This window comes from Plecotus auritus, assembly GCF_963455305.1.
Source record: "Plecotus auritus genome assembly, chromosome: 8".
NCBI classification, from domain to species: domain Eukaryota; kingdom Metazoa; phylum Chordata; class Mammalia; order Chiroptera; family Vespertilionidae; genus Plecotus; species Plecotus auritus.
The window spans coordinates 163,077,822-163,098,196 of NC_137782.1; the positions used below are offsets into that span (position 1 = coordinate 163,077,822).

Genomic DNA, 20,375 nt, shown 5'->3' on the forward strand with positions numbered 1-20,375 from the left:
ATAAATAGATAAGTAAAATGTCATATCGATCTATATACTGGAATGTTATTTGGCTATAAATGCTACATATATGCTATATATGGATGACCCTTGAAAACATGCTAAATGAAAGAAGGAGGCCCCCAAAAAAGGCATATTATATGATTCCTTTTCTCTGTGATGTCCAGAATAGGTAAATCTACAGAGATGGAGAGTAGATTCATAATTTAGAGCAGGAGTGAGTGGGGGGTGAGGGGATATCACTAAAGGGTACAGTTTCTTTCTGAGACGATGGAATGTTCTAAAATTGTGCTGATATTTGTGACTATACTAAAAACCACTCTAAATGGGTGAATCCAATGGGATGTGAATTATAGCTCAACTAGAGGCCCGGTGCACAAAATTCTTGCACTCGGGGCAGGGAGGTCCCTCAGCCTGGCCTGTGCCCTCTCACAGTCTGGGAGCCCTCAGGGGATGTCCGACTAACAGCTTAGGCCCGCTCCCTAAGCCAGCAGTCAGACATCCTTAGCACTGCCGCAGAGGAGGGAAAGGCTCCCGCCACCGCTGCTGCACTCGCCAGCCATGAGCCCAGCTTCTGCCTGAGTGGTGCTCCCCCTGTGGGAGCGCACTGACCACCAGGGGGCAGCTCCTGCGTTGAGCGTCTTCCCCCTGGTGGTCAGTGTGCATCATAGTGACCAGTCGCTCTGCCGTCAGGCTGAAACCGGCTCTCCGATATCCCCCGAGGGGTCCCGGATTGCAAGGGGGCACAGGCTAGGCTGAGGGACCCCACCAGTGCACAGTCGGGGCCAGGAAGGGGCATGGGAGGTTGGCCAGCCTGGGAGGGACTATAAGAGGGCTCCAGGGCATGTCCAGCCCATTTCACTCAGTCCCAATTGGCTGGACTCCAGCAGCAAGCTAACCTACCAGTTGGAGCATCTGCCCCCTGGTGGTCAGTGCATGTCATAGCAAGTGGTTGAGCAGCCTTAGCATGTCATTAGCATATTATGCTTTGATTGGTTGAACAACCGACTGGATGACCAGACACTTAGCATATTAGGCTTTTATTATATAAGATAAAGCTGCTATAATAACATGCATCTATGACAAGAGAGAGAGAAAATGAGTGATAAAGCAAATGTGGCAAACATTAATGATGCTGAATCTGGGAGAAGGATATTCCAAGTTTCATTGTACAGTTCTCACATCTTTTCTGAGTTTGAAATTATTTCAAAATCTTTTAAAGGTGATTTTTAAAAAAGAGACACATCTACCCATGTTCCATCTAGAGCAGCAGTCACCAACTGGTGGTCCATGAGGTCCGAAAGGTTGGCGACTGCTGATCTAGAGGCTGGTTGCAGCAAGGTTGCAGTACAGGCTCTGGAGTCTGACAAGCAGGGATCCAAGTTCAACTCCACTATTTACTAATTGTGTCACCTTGAGTGAGGTACTCGACCTCTCTGGACCTGTTTCCTCATCTGTAAAATGGCAATGATGCCAATAGTACCTACCAAAGAGAGCTGTGGTGAGGATTCGAGACAGTGCACATAGAGCGTTGAATTTTTTATGTGGTAAGTGCTCCATAAGTATCAGCTATTATTACTCATTCATAAACAATTTTTAAATAATTTATTTTCTCTTTTGTATTACAAAAGTAATACATGTTCATTATGGAAATTTTGGAAAATGCAGATATACAAACAAAGAAATAAAAGCCACCTGGAGCCCTCAAAATCTGGGAAAATCACTGCTAACATTCTGGGAAATATCGGGTACATAATAGATGTCTACCTGCTGAGTATTTACCACATGCAGGTGCTGGGCTTAGTGCTGAGGATTCTGAAATGAGTAAGACATACACCCAGCCTGTCTGAGAAGTGAATGCTAGAGTGAGACTTATTAACCAATAATTAGAGCAATGGAAGAGCCACATTGAAAAAAAATGGAGAAGGTCTTGACTGACTCGGCCTACAGACGTTGGAAAGGCTTTTCAGAGGTTCTTGATGGATAAAGAAACAATTCAGACAGAGAAATAGGGAAGTGCTGTCTGGGAAGAAGAAACAGTACATACAGACCAGCTGGGCATGTTCCTGGAAGGGAGGGATAGCACTGTGGCTAAGACCAGATCCCAAGGGGCCTTGAATGCCATGCCAGTGTTTCCGGACCAGAGCAGAGCCTTCAAGGTTAGAATAAACTTCCAACTTCTAACTCTCCTTCTTATTACACAGCATTTAGAGTCCCGACTTAAGAGGCAGATTGGCTGAGTTCAAATCCTGGTTGTGTAGGTTACCAGCTGTGTGACCTTAGGAAAGTTACTTAATCTCTCTGAACCTTGATTTCTCATTTTGATCATGGAAAAATGAACCAAGCTCACTTGATTGCTGTGAGGATTACATGACTTTACAGTATATTGCTTAGAGCAATGTCTGGCACATTAGCAACCACTAAGTATCTGTTATTATTTTTCACCTAACATCACCTCAAGCCTCTCTTCTAGCAGCTAATTCTCCACTGATTTAACTCCAAGAAAGTGTAATAAAGACCAAGGTAGATGCCGGGTTTCTGGGGATCATAGGAGCCTGCTGTTTGCCAAAGCTGGAGGTGGGAGCTCCCTTCCGGCCAAGCCCCCAAGCCCGGAGAGTGGGGAGAGGTCAAGAAAGGAGCCTTCTCACTGTGAGAGCCCTCATTCATGTCTGATTCTCTATCAGGAAGTTGGTTCAGGATCTGGGCCTGGCCCCACACAGCTGCCTCCTCTCTTGAGGGGAAAGCTGTGATGGGAACACTTTTCTCTGGGGAGGAAATGGGCAGGGAATGACATTTGTGTCCCCACCAGTATGCAAATCATCTTGTGAGACAAATGATTTTGCAGGAAAACACATCCTGTTCCTTCCAGAACATTTCCCTTGATGTCTGGGGGGAGCCAGTTGGTCAAGGTCAGAGCAATTATTCAGGGATCTCCTGACCACTGACCCACATCCTTCAAGAGCCTGCAGAGTGATGGAGAAGAGGCCAAGACTGGCAGCTGAACAGGGGACTGGCCCAGGACCCCTCCCCAGCCAGGTTCTCCCAACCAAGGAAGGGAAAGAAGGTGTGGTGGAGCAGTGTCTAGGGACCAGGAGTCCTGGCTTCTAGGGCTGGCTGAGTCTCTGACCCACTGTGTAACCTGGTCTGTAAAATGAGTTTCCTAGTCTATAAAATGAGAAGGTCAAATTAGATCAAGTGTTTATAACTCAGGGAATATAGTCCCTTAAATCATAAATGTGCTTCAGGAGATTGGTGCTGCCTCAATTGTATGCAAATTTACGTACATGTGTATTTTTCTGGGGACGTGTGTAAAGTTGTCATCAGGTAACAGAGGTGCTGAGAACCAATTCCAGCATGTAATAATTACAAGAGTTCTGTCAAAAGGTTGATGGGACTTGGTGGGCTTAACAATGGCTCAGCCACACATATGTAGTTTACTGTTGGAAAATGGCTAAACGGCATTTCCCCCAAACCTGAATAGGATTGTTAACTGCCAGACAGCTCAGGGCATTTTATTGCCTCCTGTTGGCCAAACACCTGAACAGCTGTAGGCTATTCCCCAAACTGATAATGCTTCTGTACCCTTTGATACGTACCCTTTGAAGTGTATATTTCCACCTTGCCTTGGGACAAATTGTGAATAAAAGCACGGGTCCTTGGTCAAGGAAGAGTCTTCAGTTCCCTTTAGCGGAAGCTCCTCTGACCCCCAATGCCTCTCAAAACTATCTTTCATCTTTGGACTCCTTCTTAATCATCTGCACGCAGCCCCTTTCTCCAGAATGCTGAACCCTTTGTAAGGCTGGGAAAAGAACCCAGGCACCATGATGCCCTAACGAGGGACGCCAACACAGAGGGGTCTATTCCCCAGACAAAAGTTTTGGTAATATCTGTGGTCCCTTGAATTGGCTGCTGGGTAGATGGAAGTTCCTTGAAAACAAGTCTGTGTCTTATAACAAGAACATAGCATAGTATCTGGCACACAGTAGATGCTCAATACATATTTGTTGAATGAATGAAATTTTGGGTAATGACCACAGCAAAGGTGTTTGCTGGTGCCGAATCTCAGCTGTGGGAGTCAAGGTGGCTGGCCAGTGATGACAGGGCTGGTGAGGAGACGGTGGTGGGGAGTGTAGAAAAGGTGTCTGAAAGATGTATTCTGGAATCTATTCAGTTCATGGGCTGTCTGACTGGGATTTCTAGTCTCCACCAGGCACGGACTCCCCTTGGTTCCTTATCATAGACTCAGCCAAGCCCAACTCAGCCCAGTGTTCGGCAACTGCTTTGGTTTGGTTGCAACAATGAAAATTCTTATTTCTCTAATCAGGAGATCCACTGAACCTGAAGAAGGTGGACTCACTGCCTGGGAAGGGGAGGGGGTGCATGAATGAGTGCAGGAGTGAGAGTAAAAGCAGAAGGTCATCTGCCTCCTCATCCAGCCCTAACCGCCTCAGCACCCTCCCTCTGGACTCTTGGCTGACCTACTTCACCCTGTAGCATCTTTGAGCATCCTCTCTCCACTCATACTTTCTTTACCTACTAATATATATTCGTCTCCCCTGGCCTTAATTAAAATACCTTCACAAGTTTTTTATTATCTAGAAAAATGTTTGTGGTTTGGTGTTACATAAAAAAAAGGAGCAGGGCGGGGGGGAGATACGAATTATTTATCTTTTGCAATAGTTCTTTCCCTCTGGCCCCATCTCCTGCAGCTGATCTGCGAAGCCATGGCACCAGCTAAAGGAGCATTTACTCACACTCAGGAGCCTGGAAAGGAAGCACCACTTAATCATGAGAAGTGTGAGTGACTGGGCTGAAGACACACCCCTGCCCAACCCCACGCCTCACCTGGGTCATCATCACACTGTGCCAGGTGTGTGACATGGCGACTCCCTGGCCTTGGGAGGAGTCCAGAGCTGGCTATTTGACTGCCTCTTCCTTTCTCCCTCCCGCCCCTGCTGAGAGCATTGGGAGAAGCTGTCTCTGCCAGCTGTCCTTTTGTAGATGCCTATTAAATAACGATAGGCTGTAGTAGTGGTATCTCCATTCAATCAATATCTGTTAAGCTGAGCACCGATTTTCATGGGTTCTGGGGTATAGCAGTGAGAATAAATAAGAATAAATCCTTATCCTATAGAACAATAGAAAGTATTAAACAAGCTTTTCGGCCTTGGATAGCATATGTATCCAAGCATTTGCTGGCCCAAATGCTTTCATTGTAGAGGAGATTTATTCTTTGTCTGCCCAGAACAGCAGCCCCCTTCTTCTGGGGAACTGCTCCTTCCCCGTTCTAACATTAATGATGGAAGGAGCTGCCAATCATATGTATTGCTCCAGGGTTCACAGGGTGAGTATGTAATATACGGCCAGTCATAGAATCCTAGGGGCCCCTTGGCCTCATGGGTTGGGCTAGGAATAGCTTTTTCCTTTAAAATGTTAATTCTAAATATATAAATTATACACGAATATGTTTGTAACCACACAGAAACTCCATTTCTTTAACATGACCTTTTTCTTTAACTTTCTCCTTTCTGTCCTTCCACTCTATTCTTTAAATCATTAAGCCCCTAGGACATCAGATTCTGGGTCAGCATCAAACAGTCTTTAAAATAAAGCCTCAGGTCTGCTGGGCAGAAGCAGAGTTTCAGTCAAGCTAAAGATAACATCTTGCCTGCAGTTGTGTTCCAGCCCCAGGCCCGTGAAAGCAGAAGCCAGACAGAAGAATGCCATGGCTGACCTCAGGACCTGATACAATGATCAGCTACTCCCTATCCTGGCCCCAACCAATCAATAGAGCCCATGACCCAAACTCCTTTAAGAACCATGACTTTCCCCCCATATAACCCACCCCCTGGAAGCCACGGGGAGCCAGGTCTTTGAGCACTAGCTTATCTGTGGCTCCAGACTTGGCACTATTTCCTCAACTAATAAACCCTTACTTTCTTGACTGCAAACTCTTTTGAGTTGGATTGGGCTTTGATGCATGCAGGCAAACGGACCCCTTGCATCTGCTAACACGTATCATTAAAAAAATTCAAACCTGACAGTCTCCTTCAAACCCCACCCCTAATCTTAGCTGTTCACCAGACCTTTTTCTATACATTTGGATACATTTAGAAATGTATGTTATAAACACACACAGACATGTCTATGATTATTTCAAGGTTTTGTTTTTGTTTAAGTTTGAGTGATACCATATTGTATGTATCATTTTGAAAAGTACTCTTCATTACCAACATGTCTTAGGGCTTATGTCAGTACATATTCATGCTTTTTAAAACTTTCCATATTTTCATAGCATGAAATATACCATGGTCTAAAGATGGACATTTAAGTTATTTCTAATTTTGTGCTACAAATAACACTTTAAATAACATCCTTGCCCATATTTCCTTATACACACATATAAAAGTTCCTGGTCTGGTTTTAAGAAGTAGCATCACCAAATCAATAATATCTTTTTTCCCTCCTCACCTGAGGATATGCTTTATTGATTTTAGAGAGAAATGAAGGGAGAGGGATTGAGCCCACAACCCAGGCATGTGCCTGACCAGAAATCAAATCAGTGAACTTTTGGTGCATGGAATGATGCTCAACCAATTGAGCCACACCAGCCAGGGCATGCGATACCCACACTCAGAATCATAATAGGTGGCGCCAAACTTCCCTCCAAAGTGGCTGGAAGATTTCACCCCCTCCAGCAGTGTATCAGAGCATTAGGGTCCCCATTTTTCCATTCCTTCACCAATAGTTGAGAGTATCAAAGCTTAACATTTTTTAGAAATCTACAACCAAGTAATGGTATATTGCTATTTGTCAGAGCCTCTAACTGGAGATAGTGGGGAGAGCTCTCTGCTGTCTGACACGGTCCTGCGAGCTGTGGATGAACCAGCACCTAGGAGGGGAAGGGTCAATCCCCACAGCTGTGCCCTTTCTGATGTCTCCACAGTCAGCTTATGTGAGCCAGTCACTCATGAGAGGTGTGAGTGATTGGGCTGAAGACACATCGCCTTTGGGGCTCAAGCTAATGAGAGTGGTGTTTCCATTACTTTCAGCCAAACGGTTGAACTCCTAATGGACATGCGTAAATGACCATTGTCTCTGTCATCCTTGTCCCCTAGTTCACCAAGTTTACACTGATTCTGTCATCTCTCTCACTGCCATTGGTCCTCCTTTCTTTCCCCCCCTTTCCTTCTCTTTCTTCTGCCTCGCTTATCTCTGGCCCAGGCACCCTATTCAGAGCTCCAGATCGCACAGAGGTCCTTTCGGGGAGGGCAGGGCAGAGCAGTGAGAAAGGGCCCCCAAGAGAGGAGCATTTGCCTGCCTCCCGAATAAGAGTCTTCACGGGGATAACAGACACACTGAGGGCCCAGTGTCTCTACGTGGCCACTCAGAGGTGGCCAAGGTCAACCTTACAGACAGATCAGTATTTAAAGAAAAAGAAATAAGGAAGAGACAGAGCAAGAATGAAAAGACACAGAAGGAGCGGCTCTCCCTTTTTGTTTTTAATGATCATACCCCCAGCACTGAGTGAAAGCTCATTTTGTCAAAAAGGAAAATCTACATAGCAGTTGCAGCTTCTTAGAGACAGACACAACATAAACACATAAACACAGGCTGTCACCGTCCTTCTGATGGTAGGGTGTGTTGGTTTCATTTTATTATCAAGAGAGTGAGAACAAGGTGCTAAATGACATCCGATCCAAAATACAAGAGGAGCCGCTCAACCTTGACTCACGTGGGAAATCATCTTCGTGGGAAAACACGGGGGCGGCCTGCCCCTGGCTGGTCTAACCCTGAGAGCAGGGCTGTCCGTGGTCGCTGGCTGGCGGGACCTGTGGCACTGAGAGTTCTGAGGACAACTCTTTCCAGGTGTACGCTCATGTCACCCAGGAATAATTTTGAGAATTAGAAATGGGATAGGGCCTGGCTGGCGTGGCTCAGTGGTTGAGCATTGACCTATGAACCAGGAGGTCATGGTTCCATTCCAGGTCAGGGCACATTTCCAGTTGAGGGTTTGATCCCCAGTGTGGGGCATGCAGGAGGCAGCCAATCAATGATTCTTTCGCATCACTGATGTTTCTCTCTCTCTCTCCCTCTTCCTTCCTCTCTGAAATCAATAAAAGTATTAAGCAAAAAAAGAAAGGAAGGAAGGAAGGAAGGAAGGAAGGAAGGAAGGAAGGAAGGAAGAAGGAAGGAAGGAAGGAAGGAAGGAAGGAAGGAAGGAAGGAAAGGAAGGAAGGAAGGAAGGAAGGAAGGAAGGAGGAAGGAAGGAAGGAAGGAAGGAAGGAAGGAAGGAAGGAAGGAAAGAAGAAAGAAAGAAAGAAAGAAAGAAAGAAAGAAAGAAAGAAAGAAAGAAAGAAAGGAAGGAAGGAAGGAAGGAAGGAAGGAAGGAAGAAAGAAAGAGTAGGGCCTGCATCCCCATGTCAGAAAGAGAATGTCCTTCAAGGCCAAACAGTGAGAGAAGGAGACAAAAGCCTTCCTTCCCAAGATTGAATGTCTGTGAAAAAATGGCTGTAGAAAGTCTGGCCAGGCTAGGAGCTTGGAGTACGAGGTGGAAGGAGGGAGGTGCGCCCCAGGTTGGCTGCAGGGACAAAGGGAGACTCAGCAGAAGGGTCATGTACAGGAAAGATTCACAGAGTGAGAGGCTGGGAGAGGAGCGATAGGGCCTCTCCCCCTGACCCAGTAAACCTCAGTAAAATTAATGCCCTCCACCCACCCACCTTCACCCCAGCCCCCACTCCATGTTTGATGGGAAAGGTTTTGTTTTGTTGTTGTTTTTCTGGAAGCTGGTAAAGGGGCTGAAGTTTACATTATATTTGCTGGGGTCAAAACAGTCAACTCGCAAGCAAGAGAGGGCAAGCTGGGAGGCATCTGTGTGTGCACATTGGTTCTATCCTGTGGTATCCCCCGTGTCTAGAATGGAGTCTGGCATATAATGGACATTCAGAAAACATGTGTGGAATAAATATACACACTCTTCACATATATGATTTTGGCCACACACACTGCTGTGTTGTCCCCATTCAAAGTCTGGTTCAACATTCAACAGACTCTGCTGTGACCGGCCCAGATCCCCCCTCACAACACCCAGCACCCCAGAAGTCTTGCCTCCCCAGAATCTACCCAAGATCTCCACTGCCCGCTCCAAGTCTGGGCAGGGGTGGAGATAAGATGTGTCCTGAGGAAGCTCTTCAGGTTCCGCTGGTGAGAACTGCCAGCCTATCTTTTGGCCCATGTCCAGGGCAGGACTGTGGACTCCTCTACCTAGTTCTTAAAGCAAAGCCTCAGGTCTGCCCCCTACTGTGTAAATGTGGGAACTTCATCCAGAGCATCATACCCCAGGCTCCTTGGAGTTGCAGAATTTTTATCACTTTCCTCTGTGCTGGTGTTAGGATATATGACTCTGGGCAAAGACTTAACCTCTCTCAACCCCAATTTACTCCTCCATAAAGGAGAGGGCAGCTGAAAATACCCTCCCTGTTCATCTGGCAAAGAAATGGTGAGGGTCAAATGAGGTCAGACATGAAGCAGTGCCTTGAACTCTGTAAAATCCAGGCCAGGTGTGGCACTGCTTCTTTCTAACAGTAGGTCTCTGAAAACACATCCAGACACACATACACACACACACACACACACACACACACACACACACACACACACAAACACACACATACACACACACACACACACACACACACACACACACACACACACTTCGGTCCCTAGTCCAGGGCAGAGCTTACATTTCTGTCAGCTGGCTGAGGGCTACAGGCTCCTGGGCCACCTACCAGGCCTGGATGTGACACCCTGGCCAGAGCAGGAGAGCCCTGGTCGCCTCATTGGTTAGGCCGGAGACAGCAGGCTGTCTACCCAGATGGGGAGCCATTGGCACGGGGAAGGCCACAGTAGCTTGGGCCTGAGCCAGAAGCTGCAAGGCCATCAGAAACAGGGCTTGTCTCCCCAGAGACGCACGTGAGGCCCCAGGGCAGGCTGAAGGATGCAGAGGCTGGGTCTTACCATGGCCTCAGACAAAGGAAAACCCCAAGGCACCCCCCCCCCAGCATAGGTTGCAAAATTTAGCAAATAAAAATACAGACAGATACCCAGTTAGACTTGAATTTTCAGATAATCATCAAATACTTTTTAAATACAAGTATGTCTTATGGAATGTTTGGAATATGCTCATATTAAAAATTATTTCCTACTGATCTGCAATTCGCATTTAACTGGCTATTCCATACTTTATCTGGAAACCATACCCCTCCACTGCCCTCCCAGGGCTAAAGGGCTCGGGGGCCCCGCCCCTTCCCAGAGTCTGCAGGCACAGCCACTGGAGGTTCCAGGACTCTCCTAAGAGACCACTTCCTGGCTGCCTGCCAAAGCTGTGGCTTCAATTCCTGGTTGGTGACCCATGCAGCCAGCACTGGGTGAAAGGAGAGGAACCACAACACAGGGAAGAACCAGAGGTCCCCTCAGGTCATTTCCCCCCTGAGCCTCTGTGTCTCCTTTGCAGGGCCTTGTGCACACGATGGGCGGGCCTTTAACCTTGTGGCATGGCCCCCTCCTGTCATGCCACACCTGCCTTCTCTCAGCTCTTAAGTGGGGGTGTGCCAAGTGTCTCTCCCTCTTCCCTGAGCCATCTCACCCACTGCCTGGCTCCAGGCACCACCTATAGGAAACTCTGCCCCTTACAGTGGGATACTCGGGGCTGACACATCCCAGGAGCCATTGCACAGGCAGACCATCCACTCCCATCTGCACTGCGGAGACAGCTTCCCGCTTGCCCTGCTCCAGTTCCCTGCCACACCACACCCAGGCCCCTGCTGAAACCCTCAATGGTTTCCACTGGTCTTGGGATAGAGTCAAAACACCTTGTCTGCCTTCTGCCCGCATGCAGCCACATTTCTTGTCATGTCACCGCCAGCACAGCCCCCTTCCCCAGCCCACTGCCCAGCCAAGTGCCTTGCAGTTCCCGACAGCTCTGTCCTGCCCAGCCCTCCATGCCTTTCATCGGTCCCGTTACTGGTTCCTTCGCTTCTTTGACCTCCCTCGACCTTCCCTATAGAATGGTGATATTCTGCTCTGCCAGGCTTCCTAAGGTCTCAGTGAGAATCAACCGAGAAAAGGGATGGAAAACTAATTTGTAAACTGGAAAGTTTTGTGAGAAGTGAAGAACAGAATGAAAGGCGGTTCAGGAGCTTTATAAGCCTCCTTATAAGCTGACCTCAGATGCCCACAGGAAGCACTGGGAACGACCAAGGGAAGGAACCAAGGAAATTATAGCCGTTTGGGCAGGGAGGAGTGGGTGGGTGGGAAGTGCCTGGGTGGGGGCCTTATAGCAGCCCTACCCTACCCAGGAGGTCTGGGACTGCATGGAGCCTCTGGGGAGGCAGGGGGGGGTGATGGGGGGTGGGGGAGGGTACAAGATAGAATCGCTTTGGCCTCTTCCTTCCAGCTCAGCAGGGTGAGTCATCCAGAGGTGCTGGCCCAAATTTCTCCCTCCTCCACTCGAGGCTGAGCTGAAATAATCCCGAAGATGTACCCAGAGCACGGAGATGCAGCACAGAGTGAGTCATGGAGCTGAGTCAGAGCCCACTCAGCCCTTCTCAGGGTTCTGACGAAGGCTGCGCCAGCAGAGTGGCATTCTTCCAGCCTTGCCCCTGAACACACACACACACACACACACACACACACACACACACACACACTTCTTCAGATAATGAATCACAACATGATTCCCCTGTCCGCTATCTAGCCTCACTTATTTCACATGCAAAGCATAGCCTGAGCTAATAATGACAAAGCAGGTTAAGTCTGACCTGTCCACTTTCAGTGTGAAGACTGAAGTTTGGCTTTAAGTCTGTAACAGAAAAGAATCACGTGCTTGTATCAGAGAACATACAATTTCAGAACGGGGATGACTTAGAAGTCATCTACTTCTAGTCTGACTGCTTCAGTTATAGGGGTGAAAACTCAATCCAGAGAGGGGAAAGGAAGCAGAGTCCTTTGCTAATTGCAATCTACGTTGCAGTATTTAAACCACATTACAGAAAGAATGAAAAAAAAAAAAAACCCCACAATGATCCCAACACTAACATAACCATTGATATAACTTTACTACCATTTCTTTACAGTTTCTTCTTATGCAATTGTAATTATATGTGCATATAGCTTTGTATATTACTTTTTTCATTCGATTTTACCTTCTAAGCATTTCCATCATGTTACTAGGGTCTTCATAACCATTATTTTTAATGACAATATAGTCGTCCAGCCCAGAAATGGTCATAACTTTTGCATGACTTATTTAACCATTCCCTCATTAAAGGACATTTCAGGTATGCCCCAGTTTTTCCTCTAACACTAAATATTACTTTTTCATTTACTTATTTCCTTGGGTTAGACAGACTCCCATAAGTGGAGTGGCTCAAAGGTAAAAAGTACAAACATTTTTAAGTCTCTTGATACCTGTTAACAAATAGCTTCCTTTAAGAGTGTACTAATTAAACTGTTGGCAGCAATACAAGGGCTGCGGCATTCTTACCTTTCATTATATACCATGACTCGAAATAATAACTTGAAAAATATGTAAATAAATAAATAATAACTTGTCTATTTTAACAAGTGACCAAAATATAAATGTTTATTCCTTCTGACCACCCACCCATTCCCCTGTGAGAATCAAGGACATAACCATCAACTATGTACTGACCCAGGCAAAGATGTTCCCAAAGATGATACCCTGATACCAAGGATCTTAAAATGCAGAAGTGTGTTAAATCCATGGAGAGGGGCATTATGGGAGAGGACTTAAATACTTTCACTTTACACCCTTCTATATCCTTTTAATTCTTCGGAGTAAGCATGAGTTACCTTTATAACTAGCAAAATGAAGATATTTCCATAACGAGGAAAAAACTTGCAGAAACCAGCACCCCCCTTTCCATTTGCAGTTAGGGTGCAGGTTCGGTTCATCAGAACCCCAGCTCTAAGCCTTCCCTGACCTTGAGTTTTCTATCAAAGGGCGACGCTACTAATTTCATAGGGTTATTGTCACTTCAATGAATTCATCCCTGTAAAATGCTTAGCACAAAGTCTTGTGATTAGTAACGATTAAAAATATTAACTATATTATTATTTTATTCTGATATTTCTTTTAGTTCCTTACTCGCAGCCTTAGCCACTATTTCTTTTTGTTGTTGTTAATCCTCACCCCAGGATATTTTCCCATTGATTTTTCGGGAGAGTGGAAGAGAGAGGGAAAGGCAGGGAGAAACCAAAGGCCTTGGGGAAGGTGGGAGACCACATTTGGATAGGGAGGGAGGGAGGGGCTTTGGGGGAGGGGAGGCAGCTTGTGGGGAGCTGGAGGGGGAGGGCGGGGAGGGGGAGGGCCGGAAGGGAGGCCGGCAGGGCCGGGCCGGAACCGCAGCCCCTCCCTCGCGGTGTGGACGGAGACCCCTCCTTCCCCAGCAGCGCAGCCGGCTTCCTGGCCTTTTCTGGCCGCTGCATCCACGCCTCTGACGCCTTGTCAGGCCGCCGCTGGGGAGGACTCCGCAGGAGCCTCAAATGCCACCTACTCCCGGCCTCTCTCCCAGGCGATGCTTCTATTTTAGGCACCACATTATTTCCTGCTGTGATTTTTTCAGCCTTCTAATTCGGGCTCTGAGGTAAGCCGTGACATCCGCTGCCTCCCCCTCCCGCGCCGGGGCCCAGCGCTGCTCTGGGGGCTTCAGGGACTCATCAGCCACAGCCCCCCGCCCCCCACGCCCATAAGGTTTTCAGGAGGAGGGACCCTGCGCCCTGTGCAGGGTGAGAGGTTAGCTACAATATATTTCTAGGCAGATTTAGAAAAAATGGCAGGGACTGGGTATCATTTATACCATTGTGTCCAGATCCACCGAGGGAACTGTAGATGCTTCCAAATCAATGGTTTTCTACTGTTGTTGGACAAGGCCCCTTTGAGAGTCTGATGAAAGATCTGCACCCAGAAAGCACCCATGTGCACCCCTTTCCCCCCCTAAATGCACACAGAGATACAGCAATTCTGCTTATAATGTCAGGGCTGTGCTTGGGACCCTAGGGGGAGAGGACCCCATGTTAAACACCCAGCGCAAAGGCCCCTAGAATCCCACAGATGGCCTCCTCCAGCCAGTTTCCTCCGGATCAGATGCAGTGCTCCCCCCTCTCCTCCCTCCCGTGGGATCAGCCTCCTTCTATCTAATCCATGGGTCTTTGTGCAGGGATTTCACCCCCAAGTGGGTAAAAGGGGAGTTTGATGGTAAGTGCTTACTTGGTGTAGTTGGGCGTGCCCCTGAGTCCTGCGTGACTGGTGTTGAAAAGGACGTGTATTTGTTTGGGGAGGACGGAGACTCCAGTTCAACACTTGGTAGCTTCAGTTCCTTGACCTCCCGGAGCATCCATTTCACTTGCACGATGGAACTCGGTTATAAAGCTGGAATGCAGCTTCCCTCCCGGGACTAGAGCAGCCAGTCCCAGCTGAGGCACCTTTCACAGGTGTTTGTGTGTCCAGGGAAAGGACCAGTTCATTTCTTGTGAATCACTCACACCTTGTCTGTTACCCCTCAGAGTGGGCAGCACTGAATAGTTTTTTGTTTTTAATCCAGATAGGTAAAATAGGGAATAGTCCAAAATAAGAAAGCGATGTCAGGTGACAAATCTCTAGAATGATAAGTCAGGGACCCCCCCCCCCCCCCTCCTCACACACACACACACATACACAGAGCAGCTAGCACAGGAATCAAGCCTTGGAAAGCTGGCTTGATTCCCGTGTTAAAAGGGGATCCTCCATCTCTCCTCTGTTGACCCCTCCCTAACACCTACAGATACACCTCCTACCACCTTCCATGTCTCTGGGGCCCTGTGCTTATTATCTTAGTTCTTTCTCCCACCCTGTGAGATGCCTCTAGAGTGCAATATGCATGCTCAGTGTGATGGCCCCATGCTCTTGACTCTGGGACCTAATTTCTGATGATCTCTGACCCTGTAAAGGGCTCTTCTGAGCTTCTCCAGGGACACCCAGGTGGTCTCTTCGGCCCTGACTGTGCTTTCCCCATGCTTGGCTCCTCTTCCTCCCCTGCGCCTTGTTAAGGATGGCCATTACGCAGAGTTCATCACGTTGCCTTCAGTCCGCTGTCCTCTGCTCTTGGGAGAGGGCTCTCACGGACTGGATGCTTTCGCTAGCCCTCCAGGCTACAAGCTCTGACCTCTCGAGTTCCGGTCCCAATTTCAGCTGTCCCCTGGACAACCGTAAGCCCTTTGTCTTCTCAAATTCAACACATCTTCCCCCAAACCAGCTTTCCCTCTTCTGTTCGGGGCTTGGCCATTCCCCTGGTCACCAGGCACAAAGGTTTCATCAACGCTGACTCTTCCCTCTCCTGTCTGTCCACCTCCTTGCAAACTCCAAGTCCTGTCCAGTCCCGCTCTGGGATCTCCATCTGGCATCCACCTCTTCCTTCCTTTCTTCCCTCCATTCACCTGACCCTAGCTCTCAGTTCTGATGGCCACAGTAGCTTCCTGGCTGGTGTTTCTGCCTCTGGTCTCTCCATTATTTAATACAGTTAACTTCTGGGTCAAGACCCCCCTCCATTATAACTTTCTCAACCACTTGAACTGCTTTAACACACCTCACCTGGTCCATTCACTTTGCCAGTGCATCTTACCTTGCCAAGTGGTATCTCTCCTATTGCTATTTAGCTTTTCCCATTTGTCACCTAACTGGGAGCTCCTAGAGCCCTTTCTCAGTCCTTGATCTGAGCTTACCCAGGGCCAGCCGGGATCCGTCCCTGGTGCTGCACCCTGACACTTAACACAAGGGTTTCTGATTCCTCATTGTCTCCCCTACTTTTCATTCTGGCTCACTTCAGCCCTCTTTTTTATTAACCAAGGAGTGTGCCCTTCACCAGAAAGCAGAGTCCAAGTCCCAATGCCTAGAGGGACCAGCAGGTGGTGAAATGGGTGATGAGGGCCAGGTGTGCAGTGACAGGAGTGGTGGGGTGTGGCCTCTAGATCCCACGTCCCCAGTCCACAGGGGTTGCTGCAACTCAGCCCTCCTTCACTGCCATTAGGCCCCGTGTGGCCAGGTTATCCAGTTTTTTCAAAAAACACACCAAATCTGGATTTTTACAGGAAACTTCCCAATGTTTAAAAACATGGTGCAGACCAAACAAAACACCACTGCAAGCTAAATTCAGTAGGTAGCCCTGGACACAAAGGCTTCCTGCCTTGTAAGTATTCGTGATGTAGCGCAGAGCACTGCGGACTAGGAATTTCTCACCGTGGTTATGTCAGTCAGGAGCTGTGTCACCTTGGGTAAGTTGCACCCCCTCTCTGGGCCTCAGTTTCCTCATCTGTACAATGAAGGATCCTATTAAATGATCCCCAACGCCTTTCAACTTGGTAATTCTGTGGCTCTATGACTTATCCTAAGTGGTGGGGGAAATCCTATTTAATGGAATCGTCTGATCATTGAGATTTACCATAAATACACACTGAACATAGATTACCACATTTCAAAGAACTAGAACACAATAAGGCATTGGTTAACTGAAATTCTCCAGGGTTAATTGGAAAATCCCCTTTTAATCAAGCTTATTGTTGAAAGACTTTCTCAAATACCGGAGTTCAATTTCCTGCCTTTCTAAGCACAGGAGATGGATGCGGCGATGCTGGGCGAGGGGAACTGATGAGTCAATGTCTGGGGATGGTTCTGCCACCTGGGCTGAAGGGCAGCCGCAGAGGCCCCGAGGTCCTCCAGGACACTCCCAGCCTGCGGGCTGCTCAGAGCAAGGACCACCTGGCTGGGGCCCCACCAGACTCCCGGGCTTAACACCCACTTTGGAAGAATCCTCACTTGTAAGCTGGGGATGAGCTGGAAACTGGCACTGCCTGGGACCTGTGTCAAGGCTGAACGTCGTGACACAACCTAGAGCTCCTTCCCACCGAAGAGCCTTGGAGCCCAGCAGGCCTTGGTCGGAATCCGGACTCTTCCGGACTCTAGTTGTATGAGTGAACAAACGGCCAGTGTCCTTTGGCTTCAGTATTTGCCACGAGATCTCCCCTCTCCTGGCCCTCAGCCACACTACCTGGTGGAAAGGAAGGAGGCTCCTGAACCAGGAGCTCTGGAGTTTCCCCCTCTATGGGCAACTTGCTTAGATCACAGAGCTGGAAGGGACCCCAAAACTCCCATCTCCCACCTCTCACATTCCAAGGAATAAGCAGAGGCCCAGGCTCGGGCAGACTTGCCGGAACCCGTGGATCGGGTTGGGGGCCCCATCTGGTGCTTTCCCTGGCCCGCAGCCTGCCTTGTTTATTTGTTCAGCATGTTTGTTTCGGCCATGGCACAGCCTGTTCTGACTCTGGGACATTTAGGAGGTGTGCCAAGAAAATCACAGAAAAATGGTTTGTTCTAAGGTGCAGGCAGCCAGCGGGGGAGACAGGTGTCAGGCCAGGTCTCTCTCCTTCTGCTCTTGAGAACCAAGGGGTGGTGGGGCTTCCTGTGCCTTGGTTTTCCCAGGCCCATGATATGGAGAGACTGGAACATGCAACCATAAGGTAACTGGTTCTCATTTTCTCCACCATTGGCTCCATTCCAAACCCCAGCTTCCACCCACTGAGTTCAAGCTACAGCCTGATCCACTTGATCAGCCAGGAGTGGAGGTGTTGGGCTCAGCGCCTGTCCTGCCCCTCTGCCTACAGCAATCCTTCTCTCTGCTTGTGACCTCTTGCTAATTCTTCGAAACTCAGCTGTTATGTCACTACCTCTAAAACCTTGAACTCACCCTCCAAATAGTCTGCCAGCAACTTTGCTTTTGTCTGATGGATACTCAGTGTAGTAATGCCACTTATTAGCTCATGTTCACAGAAGCACTTATTTGCAGTTATATAAATATTTGACTACCAAAAACTTGGAAATAAGTGCACTTTTGGGGGGTTGTTTTTTTTGTTTTGTTTTGTTTTGTTTTAATTGATTTCATAGAGGAAGGAAGAGGGAGAGATAGAAACATCAATGATGAGAATCGTTGATCAGCTGCCTCCTGCACGCCCCACACTGGGAATCAAGCCCACAACCCTGGCATATGCCCTGACTGGGAATCAAACTGTGACCTCCTGGTTCATAGGTTGACTCTCACCCACTGAGTCATGCCAGCCGGGCTAAATGCACTTTTTGGCTGACAGGATAATTTATATCAATCTAAGTCCAGAGTGGTAGAGGGAAGAAAGGATGACAAAAGGAATTCTGATGGCAAAAAAGGTCTTATGCAGCCCTAGCTGTTTTGGCTCAATGGATAGAGTGTTAGCCTGTGTACTGAAAGGTCCCAGGTTCAATCCCAGTCAAGGGCACATGCCTGGGTTGTGGGCTTGATCCCCAGTAGGGGGCGTGCAGGAGGCAGCCAATCAATGATTTTCTCTCATCCTTGATGTTTCCTTCTCTCTCTCCTCCTCTCCCTTCCTCTCTGAAACCAATAAAAATATATTTTTAAAAAAGTCTTATGCAGCTTTTGAACACATGGCTGCCTCATTTTCCCAAAAGCCCTGGCACATAGTAGGTGCTAGAAATATTCTCTGAATACCATGAGCATGTGAGGATGGAGGAGCATGTAATGAGGATGACACCCCTTGGCCCTGGGGCTCACTGAAGCCTCTGTCAACCCTAGTTGGCTATCCCCAGGGGACCAGGCTAAGAACCAATTCAAGAACTGTCCTAGCCTCAGGCTTCTTTCCCCTAACCGGTGATGTGCCAATCCTTAGCCCTCATCCAAGCAGCACTAACATTGGTGAGAACCTGGGGATAGCACTGTGTGTTCTGGAGCCCCGCCAAGGCGCAAGGGCAATGGCCTGGATTCCGATGCCCGCTGCAGGCCCTTTGCTCCTCAGCTCTGCCGCGCCTGGCCAGCTGTGGGAGGGGCTGTTCTCCTTCACTTCCATGATTAGCTCAGACCTTAAAAATCACAGCCTGGTGCCTGTTCCTCTCATGCCAAGGAAAACAGTAGATGTCAGAAACCTCCTCAGGTATCTGGAAGTGAACAGCTCCTTCTGCTCCCTCCCTTCCTTGTATGAGGTCATTAAATCAGGATGACAAAGCAAACAGTGGCATGTACTGCTGGGACTTGTTCCCACATTGATTCCAGGCCTTCTCCAACACCTCTCCTCCCCATGCTCAGAGTGGCAGGCCCAGGTGTGGACAACCAACTGAGCTGGATGCTAGGGATCCTGGGAAATGGAAGGCATCCACTGTAGCAATACCAGGAAAGAGTAGGTCCTGGATGGACCTGGGTAACGGAGGGAATCGGACATTAGCACCACCAGACATTTGCACAGAGCCTCCCAGGCATCAGCATGCTCATTTATTCTCATTTGAGGTAAAGAGCGTGAAAATTCTTTTGACTTCACAGACGAGAAAACAGGTCAGCAGCTCATTCAGGGCTATATGGCTTAAGGGTCAGAGCCAAACTTGAAATTAGTTTTATGACTCTAGTTACATCTTCCCACCTCACCACCGTTCCTCGAACTTCAGTCACTGGTATACCTGCTTCATACTTTTGCCTTGTTGCATAGCAGCCTCCTATTATTTCCTTAATGTTTTTCTTTAAATAAATTCACTTTGAAAATTGACCTCGTGTTTCTCTCTCATCGATGTTTCTAACTCTCTATCCCTCTCCCTTCCTCTCTGTAAAAAATCAATAAAATATATTTAAAAAAATAAAATAAAATTGACCTCGTTCTAAGCAACAACACGTGTGTGTGCGTGTGTGTGTAAATAATAATGTATGTATATGTATCATTGCTAAAACTGAACATTTTCATCCTCCTCCCCTAAGTCAACTCTCGTAACACCAGGGAGACTGGTGCCCACGTTGAGAAACTGTCCATTGCCCTGCACCCACCTGCACGACTAAGAATGCACCTTCACAGGCTGGCAGTCACTAAGTGGCCGCCGTGTAGAAATGCTCAGCCAGCAGGATCGCTCGGGGCCACCACTGTTGTTGTTAGGGCTGTGCCTCCAAGTCACAGAACCACGGAATCCAGGTGGATAAGAGAGACATCACAGAATCCAGCTCCTAAGGGGCAAGGCCTCATACAACTTGCCCAGTCACAACCCTGAAGATTAAGGAGGCACCATTCAAGGGTATCAAGATGAATCAGATGAGTCCTTGCTCTTAAAAACAAAGATTACAAACATAAACAACTGAAAACTAGAGGAATAAGCCAAGGGTCTAGATAGAATCAGAGAAACTAGACTTGGTTCCACCACCAACTTGCCTTTGAACAAGCCCCTTCATGTTTCTGAGCCCCAGCGTCCTTAAACAGATGACAGTATTTCTTTTTTACCTTTTAAGAAGACAACAGGAGATTCG

At 48.0% G+C, this 20,375-nt stretch overlaps 1 protein-coding gene across 1 annotated transcript in view; it reads left to right on the plus strand.

Moving 5' to 3' along the window:
• The first annotated feature begins 13,480 nt into the window (after positions 1 to 13,480).
• The window catches only part of SUPT7L (SPT7 like, STAGA complex subunit gamma), a 46,479-nt gene continuing 39,584 nt past the window's right edge, over positions 13,481 to 20,375 (plus strand). Inside the window, exon 1 of the mRNA XM_080685254.1 lies at positions 13,481 to 13,667. The gene's annotated coding sequence lies outside the window, so the exon portion shown is untranslated. The remainder of the gene's footprint in view (positions 13,668 to 20,375) is intronic.